Genomic DNA, 12,420 nt, shown 5'->3' on the forward strand with positions numbered 1-12,420 from the left:
ATGGCCAGAGACCCTCGGACACCCCTCCCTGCAGACGTGGGATCTAGCTCCCCTTCCCTGGAATCTTGGCCACAGAAAGCGCATACAAGACCTCAGACTGCATGGACAGGGAAAGGCACCCAGCCCTTCCACCATCTCAGGCAAGACGCCACACACAGCAGAAAAGTCATCTTGCAGATCCTGGCCATCCGAGGCACCGTCTGCGACCGCCAGGTAACTGCAGTCTGAGCGATGGGTTGCGGAATCGCCCCGGGCGTCCTGTCAGACCCCTGGCCCATGGCATCCTGAGACATGATAAAATAGCTCTTAAGACATTTTTGTCTTAAATTTCAGGGTGGTTTACTGTGCAGAAATAGAAGACAGAACCAAATAAGGACCAAATAAGATGTATTTGCAATATTTTGAATGGGAACCAGGAATTTCAGGGATCAGAAGGGCTCCCTCCATGGTGTCTCATGGAACTAGTCCTCGAGGTAATGACTCGCCTGTAGAATGCGGTCGACCCCTTCACGGCGGCTGAGGAAGGACTGAAATCTCACCGGCCGGAGGAAGCAGACAGATGAGTGTCCCACGCCTGCAGGGGTGGGCTCCACTGCTCACAAGGTCGTGTGGGGACACGCAAGGATTCAGGACATACTGGGGAGAGGGGGCCCTATCCTCTCCTCCCGCGGAGCTGGAAGAGGGCGGAAGGCCTCTGAGCAGAAAGGACGGGCAGCAGGACCAGACGCGGTTTCCAGAACTCGGCCAGCTCTCCGTTCCCTCGGTCGTCAGTGGACAAACGGAAGTTCTGCCTTTGGGGGGTGCAGCCACACTCATAGCCTGGAACCGGTGGGCCCTGGCCCACCCCGGCACTCAGAACCCCAAGTCCGGGAGGGCTGAATTCCGAACTACCTCACTCGGGTCATCTGTCATGTCCGTGGTCGAGCTGGACTCGGGACCCTGGCTCTCCCGGGCTGTTTTCTGGGGGAATGTTTCTCCTGGGCCTGTGCTGTTTCCTATACTCTTGTGGCTGAGCACAGGAACGCACTTTAGTAATAATTATCTCGCAATTTCTGGGACGCGGACTCCCAGAGGTTCAGCCTTCCGCTGAGTGGTCACCTGCTGTCACTCGGGCGGGCAGGCGTGGGTTTGCTGTCTTGGACAGAGGGAACGGGCCCAGAGCGGGAGCTCCGGGCTCAGCAGGAGAAATGCGGACACCACAGGCCGCGGGGAGAACTTCAAAGGGGTCAGCTTCGGTCCTCAACTTTACATTCTAGGTGGGGATGTGGCTCCGGCTTCCTCCAAGTGGGCGGGAGAAGGCAGGAAGCCGTGACTCAGCAGGTCTGAGCTGTCGCGCGGCTCCTGGAATGGCCTGGAATGGAGCGGAGAAGGCTAGGAGAGGCGCTGCTCACAGAAGGCCTCATGGAGGAGGTGGCAGGTCTGGATTGGGAAGGGGGAGGGCGAGAGAATATCTAGGAGCAAACGTTTTGTGCAAAGTTCCAGAAACAGACAAGCACACTCATGTTTGCGGCCTGATAAGAACGCGGCCAGAGATAGCGAGCAGGCCTGGCCCAGGAAGCAGGAGGTGCCATCAGAGAAACGGGGGGCCTCCCGGACGCTCGGGAGCACCTTCTCTGATCCAGGGGCCTGGAACCACGCGTCCGGGCCCAAGGCCAAACCTCCAGCTCTTTCTGTCCCACTCACGTTCCCCTCTTCCCACTGTCTGAGCGAGTCACGCTGCACGACTGGTACCGGTCATCTGCCTCCCGCTTGCCGCGTGCCAGGCACGGCTGGAAGCCCCTGGGACCAAGGGCACTCTGTGTGTTCCCACCAGGAGAGCACAAATGTGACGGTGCCGGGAGCAGGGTGACAGAGGCTTGGTGCCTGGCCCCACAGAGCCCTGGTCCCTCAGGGCGGTCGGGCCAGGAAGGAGCTGGTGTCACAGTTCCCGTCCTTCTGAGTGTGGGACCCAGGGTCACTGTCCAGGTTGTCACCCACGAAACCACCTGAAGGTCATTTGGAGACACAGGAGGGACAGACCTACGTTTAGCCATTTTTCCTCTTCTCTGCTCAGGCCACCTTTGCAAGCTTTGATTTCCTCCTGAGACAGTTGTATCTGCCTTTTGGTGTTGTTCTGAGTGATGTGGAGAACAGAGGCAAGAGAAATGGACATAAATTTCAACTTCCTTCGAACCTGCAGCCTGTCCGCAAATCCGCGAGGCAGAGGGTAACCTTCACCCAGGAACTCCCAGTTCTCTGACTGTTACCGCTGTCCCCGAGGGGAAAACAGCCTTAGCCTGACCACAGCCAGGCCTCAAGGATGCTGTGCAGCTCCTGCAACACAAGAAGGTCCTTTTGGGAACTTCCTTGGTCGTGACCTGCCCCAGCTCCTGAGTGTATGATCAGTTGCTTCTCGCAATCCCAGAGCAGCTTGTCCTGCCCACGGGCCCTGTTCTCATGCTTTCATAAAACCACCTTTTTTTTTTTTAATATTTTATTTATTTGATAGAGAGAAATCACAACTAGGCAGAGAGGCAGGCAGAGAGAGGGGGGAAGCAGGCTCCCCACTGAGCAGAGAGCCCAATGTGGGGCTCGATCCCAGGACCCTGAGATCATGACCTGAGCTGAAGGCAGAGGCTTTAACCCACTGAGCCACCCAGGCGCCCCACCTTTTTTTTTTTTTTTAATATTTTATTTATTTGACAGAGAGAAATCACAACTAGGCGGAGAGGCAGGCAGAGAGAGAGGAGGAAGCAGGCTCCCTGCGGAGCAGAGACCCCGATGCGGGGCTCGATCCCAGGACCCTGGGATCATGACCTGAGCCAAAGGCAGAGGCTTTAACCCACTGAGCCACCCAGGCGCCCCTAAATCCACCTTTTTGCACCAAAACGTCTCCAGGGTTTTTCTTGGCCGTGGGTGCTCAGACCCAAACTTCAAACCACATTGCTAAGGACCCAACAGTCAACACAGGGCCTGGCGTGGGGGAGAGCGGAACGCGAGTTGCTGTTTCGACCGTCGAAGCCCCGGGCGCTGGGCGGAGTAGGGTCAGGAGGCGCCTGCCGAAAACCCTGGCTCTGGTAAGCTCTGAGCCTCAGTGTCTTCATCAGAAGGTAGAGATGATTGTGTGCCCACCTCATTGAGGGAGCAAGGGGGAAAGGACACAAGACATACAGACACTGAGGACGGTGACCAGTAGCCGTTAGGTGTCGTAATGCCGAGCCCTCCCCACGTGAGGCGGGCTTTTGTCATCCCCACACGGTCGCAGACCAAACAGTCTCAGAGGTTAAGTGACTAGTCCCAGGCCACCCAGCCAGTCACTGGTGAGCCAGGACTTCCATGAGCAAACAGACCGGTCCACACCGCCTTCCTCGGCCGCAGGAGGACACGCAGCTGTCTGGTTCCACAGCCCTCGGTGCCTGCAGGATAATACTTCCTACAGTGGGACCTGCCCTGCGGTGACTCCCTCCAGGGCGACTGCCCTGCCTTACTCCTCTCTCAAGAACCAGCACCTGAGGTCAGCCCCGCCTGGAAGGTGCAATTGACCTGAAATGAAACAAGGTGCTGGGGTTGGAGCTCCAGAGGAAGTAGGGCTTCCTGTGACCTGTGTCCCGGATGTCAGAGGAGAGAGGCAAAGACGACTCCACTCCGGGGACCAAGTCTGGACCAGCAGGAGGGAGACGGGGCTGACGGTACAGAAGGGAAGTTGGGAGACGCTGCTGGCTTGGGTCAGAGAGGAAAGTGGGGGAAGGGGACACGCAAAAGTCAGGTTGAGACAGGTGGTGATGGAGAGACAAGGGCCACTTACCTAGGCTTCTGGGCTGTGAAAATCCACTGATGGCTCCCTCCCCCGAACCCGTGGACTGGCTCGTGACCTGGCCTCAAGGTCCCTGCCCTGGACTTGCTCCTACAGGAAAGACCTGAGACACACCCAGGAAACCACAGTACTTAGGACACGTGCACAGCCACCTGTCGACATCCAGGAAAGGAAAGGGATTCCGGTCACTGTGAGGATGAGGGGCTTTGGATGGGGGGTGGGGAGGGTCTATTTGGAGAGCTTCCTGGTGAAGGAGGGGGAGGGAGAGGCTAGCTTTGGCCAGGATGGGGCAGCTGGCTGCCAAGGAGGAGGAGAGAAGCGGGAGGATAGTCTTTGAAGGAAGATGAGGCTTCCTGCCTGGGGCTGGGATGCTGGGCCTGGACCCCTCGCCTGTCCACGGGAGTTGCTGGAGGAAGAGACCATCACAGCTGTCCCGAGGGGGCCCAGAACGCGATCTCCAGGGAAACAGGACAAGAATAACCATTGTAGTGCACCCTTCCAGCTCAGCTGCCTTCTCTCCCTGTGGGGGCTTTGCTTTCTGCCTTGTGGACACCCACGGCCTCCTCCCTCCATCCTTCAACTCTGCACCGGGCAGACGTGGGGAGGAGGGACCACCAGCTCCCAGCAAGGGGCGCCGGCTGGCCCCGCCAGCTGTCCACGCCCTCACCTTGGCCCATCGTCACGATCCCTTCCTCCTCTCTCTTCCCCCGGCCTTGGCAGGGCCAGCTCTGGCCTGACAGACAAGTCAGGCATCCCTGCCTGTGTCCCGGCCCCCACCGCCCCCTCCTCCCGGCTCTGACCCTCTCCCCGCAGCTGGCCGGGAGCCATATCACCCTGATGTGTAGGAAGTGAAAGCCTGGATGGGGCCCCCTCTCTCTCCCTCTTGGGCTGCTGGCCCTGGGCTATCCCCAGTAACTCCCAGGATGCTCTCCGGCCTCTGACCCCCCTCCACCCGGAGCACCTCAGCTCCACCCTCTGCCCCACCCCCCTCTGCCCTGCTGTCAGGGAGGCACAGCCACTCCCTGGTCCAGGCCAGGGCCGCTGTGGGTCCCTGGGGGACAGGGGCAGTTCTGTCTCTGGGATTTCCCCAGCCTGCACCAGCAGGAAGTCTGCACGGAGAGAGAAACCTTATTCTTGGCTTCAGGCCAACTTCGAAACCAGACCAAAGTTCAGACCGGGAGCCTGTTGCCCTGGTCAGCCGGGGACTCCCAGTGACCTCTACTCTTCAGGTCCGGGGGTGAGGCCTCAGGAGCCCAGAGAGCAAGGTCAGGTGCGGGGCAGGAGAAAGAAGGAGGTGCTGGAGGGCATGGGACCGCATGCTGACCCCTGCCCCATCGCCCTGTCCCGTCTGACCCTCTGCCCTCGGCGGTCCAGCAGGGGGGTGGGGGCTCTGCAGGCTGCCTCTGCTCTCCCCGCAGGCTACGTGTGATGGGCAGGTGTGACCTGAGCCCAGAGTGTAAAGAAGGTGTGTGATACCATCACCCTGAGCCCCTGCGGGTCCACCTGTGTGTCCCGAGAGCAGAGCAGGTGGGTGGCATCCTGCGTGGTCTCATCCTGACACACCCACGACAGAGGCAGATAAGGAGGGTAGCTGGCAGGGGAACTTTTCTCTAGTGCCTCAGTTTCCCCACCTTAGGGTCTTGCCCTTGGAGGGGGACAGACCCTGGGAGTGGGGGTGGGGCATGGCTTCCTTTCCCAGTGGCCCTGGTAGGGTAGGGTGAGGGCCCCCGGTCAGCACCCCCCCTCCCTGCTCTCTGCTCTGCCCTCACCCCCGCCCCCCTGCCCAGTTCCCTGGCTCCAGATGAGCCCCTGGGGACCCGCAGCAGCAAACACAAGAGGGACAGGCAGGAGCCGGCCCCAGGGAGTGCGGCAGACAGCACGGTGACTGTGACCCCGCACCTGCCCAGGCCGCCCTCCTCTGCCCTTCCTCCTCGCCCCTCACCCCTGCAAACCAGCCTGGTCGCCCTCAGGGGTCTTCCCAGGGCCAGGGCCAGAGAGAGACCCCGAGACCTGGGCAGCGAGGCTGGGAAGGGCCGCTCCCAGGGGCTGGGCTGCAGTCAGGGCTCAGGGCCAGGGCAGCCCAGGAAGCACCGCCCAGCAGGTGCAGGGACTGAGGGCAAAGCTGTGCGAGCAGCGCCCCCTGGTGGAAGGAGCCGCAGCGACAGCCGCCCTCACCCAGGTCTCCCAGCCCCACCTTCCTGGGCCAAGGGGACGAGGTCTGTCCCTGACACTTGAAGGGAGGACAGCACAGCCCTACCGTGGGAGCCAAGTTCTGTCCCGGTGCCCCTGGGTGTGCCTCCCCACCCCCACCCCGGGCTCTGGTTTTCTCACCTGTCCAGCAGGGGTGGGTTATGGGGCCGACTCTGAGGCCCCTCTGGCTCTGGCATCCTGGGATTCTAGGTCAGGATGGACCCGATCGGGGCCCCGTTACCTCTCTGACCTCCATCTCCTACCTGTCTTGCCTGGGCTCACGGATACTCTGGCCACACTGAGCTCCTGCTCCTGGAACAGTCCAGGCAGGTCCCACCTGAGGGCCATTCCACGGGCTGTCACCTGGGCCAGGGAAGCGATTCCCCCAGATGTCCACAGTCACACCTCACCTCCTTCCTGTCTTTTCTCAGAAGTCTCCTTCTTGGGGAACGTGTTCTGACCTCCTGGTGTAACCGGAAACCACACTCCCGGGTGCGGAGCCCCCCACCCTGCTCTGTCATCCAGAGCCCTGCTCGCCGAATTGACTGCGGTTCCCGCGCACGGCCTTTCCCCTGCTAAAACAGGGAGAAAGGCAGAGGGTTCCCTGGGTGCACTTGTGCGTATGTGTGTGTGTATGTGTGTGAGAGAGAGAGAGAGAGCGAGAGAGCACTGCAGCGGGCTGGCGCACAGTAGGATCTCCTGCACTGTTTGTGGAAGGATCGAGCCCACCATGGGGAAGGCCTGCGTCAGGGGCTGACAGGTCCCCCTAACCAGCTCACATTGCATGATGGGGTCATGCTACTGTGACCATACAGGGGTTCAGGGAAAGGAGCCTGTGGCCCAGGGGCTGCCCATGGGGACAGCGGAAAGGGGCGGAGGGCTTGGGAGAACTCTGCACAGCTCGGCCGCTGTCACTCAGCGTGTCCACACACGGGCCCCCGATTGACCCTCATCAGTGATTCTCGGTGGGATCCAGGGAGCATCAGCTGTGAGAGACGCTCCTCAACACGGGGTGGGGGCCGAGGTCAGATGAATATGGAAACGCGAAAACCACATCCCTCCGGCGATGGTCACCGCCCCTGCTCCAGGGAACATCAGTTTCATCCTTTACTCTGAGATTCACAACACGTATGACCACGGGGTTCAGCTTCCTTCTTCCTTTTTTGGAGCAAAAGCTCTATGGAGGTCCTGCAAGTTACCATCAGAACCATCGCCTACTCTGGGAAATGTCCACTAGAGGAGGAAGCTGAACCCTGAGCCCAGCACCCAGCACTGTGGGGTCCCCGCCAGCCTGCAGCGGGTCCTGGGTCTGGGCCTGCTGGGGCAGGGGTGAGGCAGGTGCTCACTGGGGTGGTCAGTGCGGGATGGGAGCAGCAGCCTTCTCTGGCAGGACCTCTGGGAACCAGGTGGTGGGAGGCCGAGGAGCAGAGCTCAAGCAGGCACGGCTCTGAGCCTGGGACTGGGTCTAGATCACCTTCCCGGGATGAGACCAGACAGAGCCTGAGGCCCTTTGTCTGTGGTGATGCCCGTGGGAGGAATCCCAGGTTGCTTCGGGTGCGGTCAGTTACCCACATCGGGTTTTAGTGTCCAGAGGAGAGTTGTCCCAGGTCCACCCCAAAGCTTCTGGAAGCAGAGTCGTCCTCCCATCCAGCAAACGTCCTTCTGTACCCACTCCCTGAAGGGCCCGTGTGGCAGCTGAGGACACAGGATGGAACGTGTGTCCTTGGCCTCAGGGGCCTGGATTTCCTACAAGGCCCCAGAATGGCCCCCAGCAGGACTGGGACGCACAGTCAGGGAGGAGGGAGCTGTTGGTCCTGCGAGTGCTGTCCACGTTCATGATGCTCACGGGTCTGGGACATGGACCTGCCCACAGTCCTGGCATCTCAGTGGCCGAGCTCTCTGGCCGTCACCCCGGGCAGCGTGGCCTGGCACAGCCTCCCACAGGTGGGCTGTCCTGGCTTCTCCCCTCTCCCCTCTGGGATTGTTCTCAGTGGATGGCAGACCAGGCCCTGGCTGCTGCGGGATCCTGCGGTCACCGGGTCTGCAGGCGCCTGTCCTCAGAGGCCATCGTCTTAGGGCTTGGCCATGTGACCCGCCCCCCCACTCACAGGGACCCCCTGGCCTGAATCAGAGAGCTGGAGGGGCCGTGAGGGACTGGGGTCTTCCTGCTCCGCCTGTTTGCTCCACTCCCCCATGCCGAGGTCCCCCTCTCCCCTAACCTCCCTGGAAGCCTGTGAGGGGAGACCTGGACACAACAAGGATCCACAGGCTACCCCCTCCCGATCTGTCCTTCCCACCAGGCTGTCACCACGATCAACTCTCCTGCACGAGGAGCCTGTTTTCTCAACGGAGGTGAACTTCAGGGCCACTCCTGGCCAGCTGCTGAGCCCCCTCGGAACTCGCTCCTGCAGACTGGGGAGCAGGACCCCCACAGCACAGGGAGCGGCGTCCTCCGGTAACAGCTGCCGGCCGGCCGTCAGGAGCAGAGACCCGGCCACAGGGCCGAGCCGCCTGTCTGCCCCTGCCCGCAGCTCCTCCCCGACCTGCTGGCCGCGTGCACCCAGCCGCCCCCTGACGGGTCATCCTGTGGCCCTCCTCCCAGTCCCTTCCTGCCCTGTTTCTCCGTCCCTGGGCTGCTCCAGTTCCCGGGATGACAGTCAATGCTCGGGAGCCTCTGGGTGGGGGATCCTCCCCCTCCCCTGGAAGGGTCTGTGCTTCTGCCTCCCGATAGCCTGTGCGCCCCCCTAGGACAACGACTCAGCTTCCCCACGTGCTGCACTCAGTAGGTGCTCATGACCTGTGTGTGCAGGTGAGCTGACCTGGGAGGGCTCCTTTGCAGGAGTCTCTAGCGGCAATTCGGACCTCGGCCGCCAGGTGGCGCTGGTGCCTGAGCTCAGGGCCTGGAGGGGGGATGCTCAGGCAGGCTTGGGGGGCACAGGGGCTGCCCAGCGGGGCGGGGCCGCGGAGCCTCTCCCTTTGCTCCCAGACCCACCACAGGGCCAGGTCGGGGTGGGGGCGCCAGAGACAAGGAGGGCCTGGCAGGTGGACCGGGGGCCCTGGTACAGACATGAAGGTGCGGCCAGGAATCAGGGACTAGGAGCCCAAACTGGGAGATCCTCTGGTTTGGGGGCGGGGGGGAAGTGGGGAGAAAGGAGACAACAAGGTGGAGACATCTGAGAGGAAGGATGGGGTGCCAGGAATCCTGAGGGCACTACCGGCCTGGTCCCTACCTGGGGCACTCACAGCTCTGGCTCCTGTCTGACTTTCCTCTCCAGGCTGTGTGACCCTGGGCAAGTCACCTGCCCTCTCTGTGCCTCCCATTTCTGCTGAGCCCAGTGACGATGTTGATAGGACTAACCTCGTCAAGCCATTCAAAGATTAAATGAAAACCACATGAATCAGTTTTTAGCATTACGTACTCAGCAAGTAATATCTAATTTAAAAGGTTGTCTAGGGACCTGGCTTGCCCAGTCGGAAACGCGGGCAGTTCTAGATCTGGGGGTGGCGATTTCGAGCCCCACACTGGGCTTAGAGTCTACTTCAAGAAAATCATTCTGAAGTTTGTTAGCTCAAATATTGAAAATTAACGACACAGGGGAAATAAATTGTTTTATATTTTCTTGGGCAGAGAGCTCCTGATGAGGAAGCTCATGTTGTACATGTATGATTGAAAACTGGAGCAAATGTTTCCAGAAAGAAAGTCTCCCTCCCACCCCTTTGTCCCACAGCCCCTCTGCTCCAGGGGAGCCAGTCCTAAATTTTGTGTTTCTCAGAGTTACACTGTGTCTATAACCGCTACATTGTTGAAATGGCTACATTGTATCTATGATGTGTCTACATTGTCCAACGGGGATCATCAGTACTTTATGTCAGTGGGAACATGTATCCTGATCTCAGAAATGTCCGCAGTGAGGAAACCCGAGCCCAAGAGTCCCGGATGAGCAGGAGCCGTCAGTCCCCTGCAAGGGTAGTCACTTTCAACTCTTAACAATTTCTTATGGCATTTACCCCATGTTTCTAAAATATGGTTTTTTAAAAAAGATTTTATTTATTTATTTGACACAGGGAGAGATCACAAGTAGGCAGAGAGGCAGGCGGGGGGGGGGGGGGTAGCAGGCTCCCTGCTGAGCAGAGACCCCCCGATGCGGGGCTCGATCCCAGGACCCTGAGATCATGACCTGAGCCAAAGGCAGAGGCTTTAACCCACTGAGTCATCCAGGTGCCCCTGAAACATGTTATTTTTTAAAAATAATGTTCTTATATTACTATTTTCAGATCCTTTTCAGGCATCATGTGCTTTCCGTCAAGAAAGATGAGGCTTTTCCTCTCTTCCATGGCTCTCCCTCACCTTCCTCCTTCCAACTAACATATATATGGCATGTTTTTGGTTAAATCAATTGCATTTAATTCTAAATAGCTGTAATTCTAAAATAGCTCAACTGTTTTGCTTTTATTGTGAATGAGTCACCTTTCCAAGGTGTGAAGATATAACTACTAATTCATCGAATAGATACGAAATGTACCTCCATTTTATAGATGGTGGAAACAAAGTGCCTCTTGCTAAGGTTTGTGAGATCGTGAAGCCAGTAAGGGCAGAGCTGGGATCCGAGGCAGGTCTGCTTCTGGAATCTGAGCTTTTTTTTTTTTTTTTTAATAACTAAGATTGTGGAACCTTTTTTTTTTTTTTTTTGACAGACAGCGATCACAAGCAGGCAGAGAGGCAGGCGGGGGGGGGGGGGGTAGCAGGCTCCCTGCTGAGCAGAGAGCCCGATGCGGGGCTAGATCCCAGGACCCCGGGATCATGACCTGAGCTGAAGGCAGAGGCTTTAACCCACTGAGCCACCCAGGCATTCCTGCTGGGGCACGAGAATGCACAAAATTAATCCCCAGCCTTCGAGAACTTGTATTCTGGGGACACTGGAATTAAACAAGTGGCCGAGTAGACGTGAGGTCAGGGGTGCCAGCGGGAGGAACACGAGAAACAGAGTCAGGCCTGGGAGCTGCTGCTCAAATGAGTCTCCCGGGGGAGGTGGCAGAGGCTGAGCCGGGGTGAGTGGGAACCGCGGAGGTAGGTGGAAGGATGTTGCAGGCAGAGGTGAGGTGCGCCAAGGCCCGGAGCATGGAGCCTGCCCACAGTGCTGGAGGAGCAGCCAGTGGTTTGGGGCTGCAGGGGAGGGACGGGGGCAGCAGGGAGGGTGGGGGAGGCAGCCGGAGCCCCTGGGAGTGCTGGATCTTTCTGGGTGGGACGGGGGCTCAGCAGACGTGCTGAGAGGCCCCCGTGGCCATGCGTGCGTGGAGGACACAGTGCAGGGTCACGTGGTGAGGGGGGAGCCTGGGAGAGGACCCTGCAGAGGGGCTGCTGGTGGCTGCTGGTGGCTTGGCCTCGATTCAGAGGCGGGAGATCTGGCGCCAAAGCCCCAGGCTTCCAATGCGGCTCCGCCCCGTCCTGGCTTCGCTGCCCTGGACAGTTTAACAAGAGGAGCCCCAGGTTCTTTGTGGGTAGAATGGAGACAGGGGCGGGACGTGGGGGATTCGTGAAAGACTTTGGAGGTGACAGGCCTTCCTGATGGGTCAGATGTGGGGACGCGAGGGGGAGAGGTCCGAGGTGGCTGAGTGGCTGACCGCCAAGCAGGCGATTGCACAGGCGGGCTGAGAGGAAGGCTGTGTAGACACGGGCTCCCTGCTCTTCTCCCATCTTGCTCCCCTCAAATCCAGGACCCCCGCAGCCCCCCACGTCCACATGGTCGGGCTCCGGCTCAGCGCTCTCCCCGAGGGTGCAGGTGCAGGGGGGCACGCTGCGTCTGCAGGAGCTGACGGGGGAGGGGGTGGCCCCACATTTATTCCGAGCTCCCGGAGCACCTGCCATGCCCGCTGATCCCGTGTGCAGAGGAGGCCGAGGTTCACCTGCCCACAGGGGCTCAGCCTCGCGGTGGAAGCGGGAAGGGCGTCTGCATCTGTGTCTCCCCGGAGCCGGGCCGCCGGCACACTGGGCTCCCAGAGACGGACCCGCTGTGCGCCCTCAGCATGGCCAGGCCGCTGGGAGGGAGCCGGGAGGCCACCCGAACCTGAGCCCCGCAGACTGGTCGGTGGGGGGGCTGGCGAGGAGCAAGGAGCCCCACTCTGCTTACCGAAGGCGGGTTCAGAGTCAAGGTGGGAGAGAAGTGGGGTCCCAGCTGCTCTCCAGAGCCCTGCGGAGGCGGCCGCACACAGCGAGCTTCCCTGCTGCTTCCCGGGAGCCTGCTGGCCTGGCTGATGAGGCCGGAGCTGGTGTCGGGGGCCAGGCTGTGTGAAAACCACGTCCTGCCCGAGGACACAGCAGGCTCCCCGCAGACAGGGGCGAGCTGGAGGTGGCCTTGGCCGCCAGGTGCTGGTCTCACGCCTCCTTCCCAGCTCCGTGGCCCGGGGTGCAGGGGGTCCTGTGAACAGAGCCACAGGTG

Source organism: Meles meles, chromosome 17 (assembly GCF_922984935.1).
Source record: "Meles meles chromosome 17, mMelMel3.1 paternal haplotype, whole genome shotgun sequence".
Lineage (NCBI taxonomy): Eukaryota > Metazoa > Chordata > Mammalia > Carnivora > Mustelidae > Meles > Meles meles.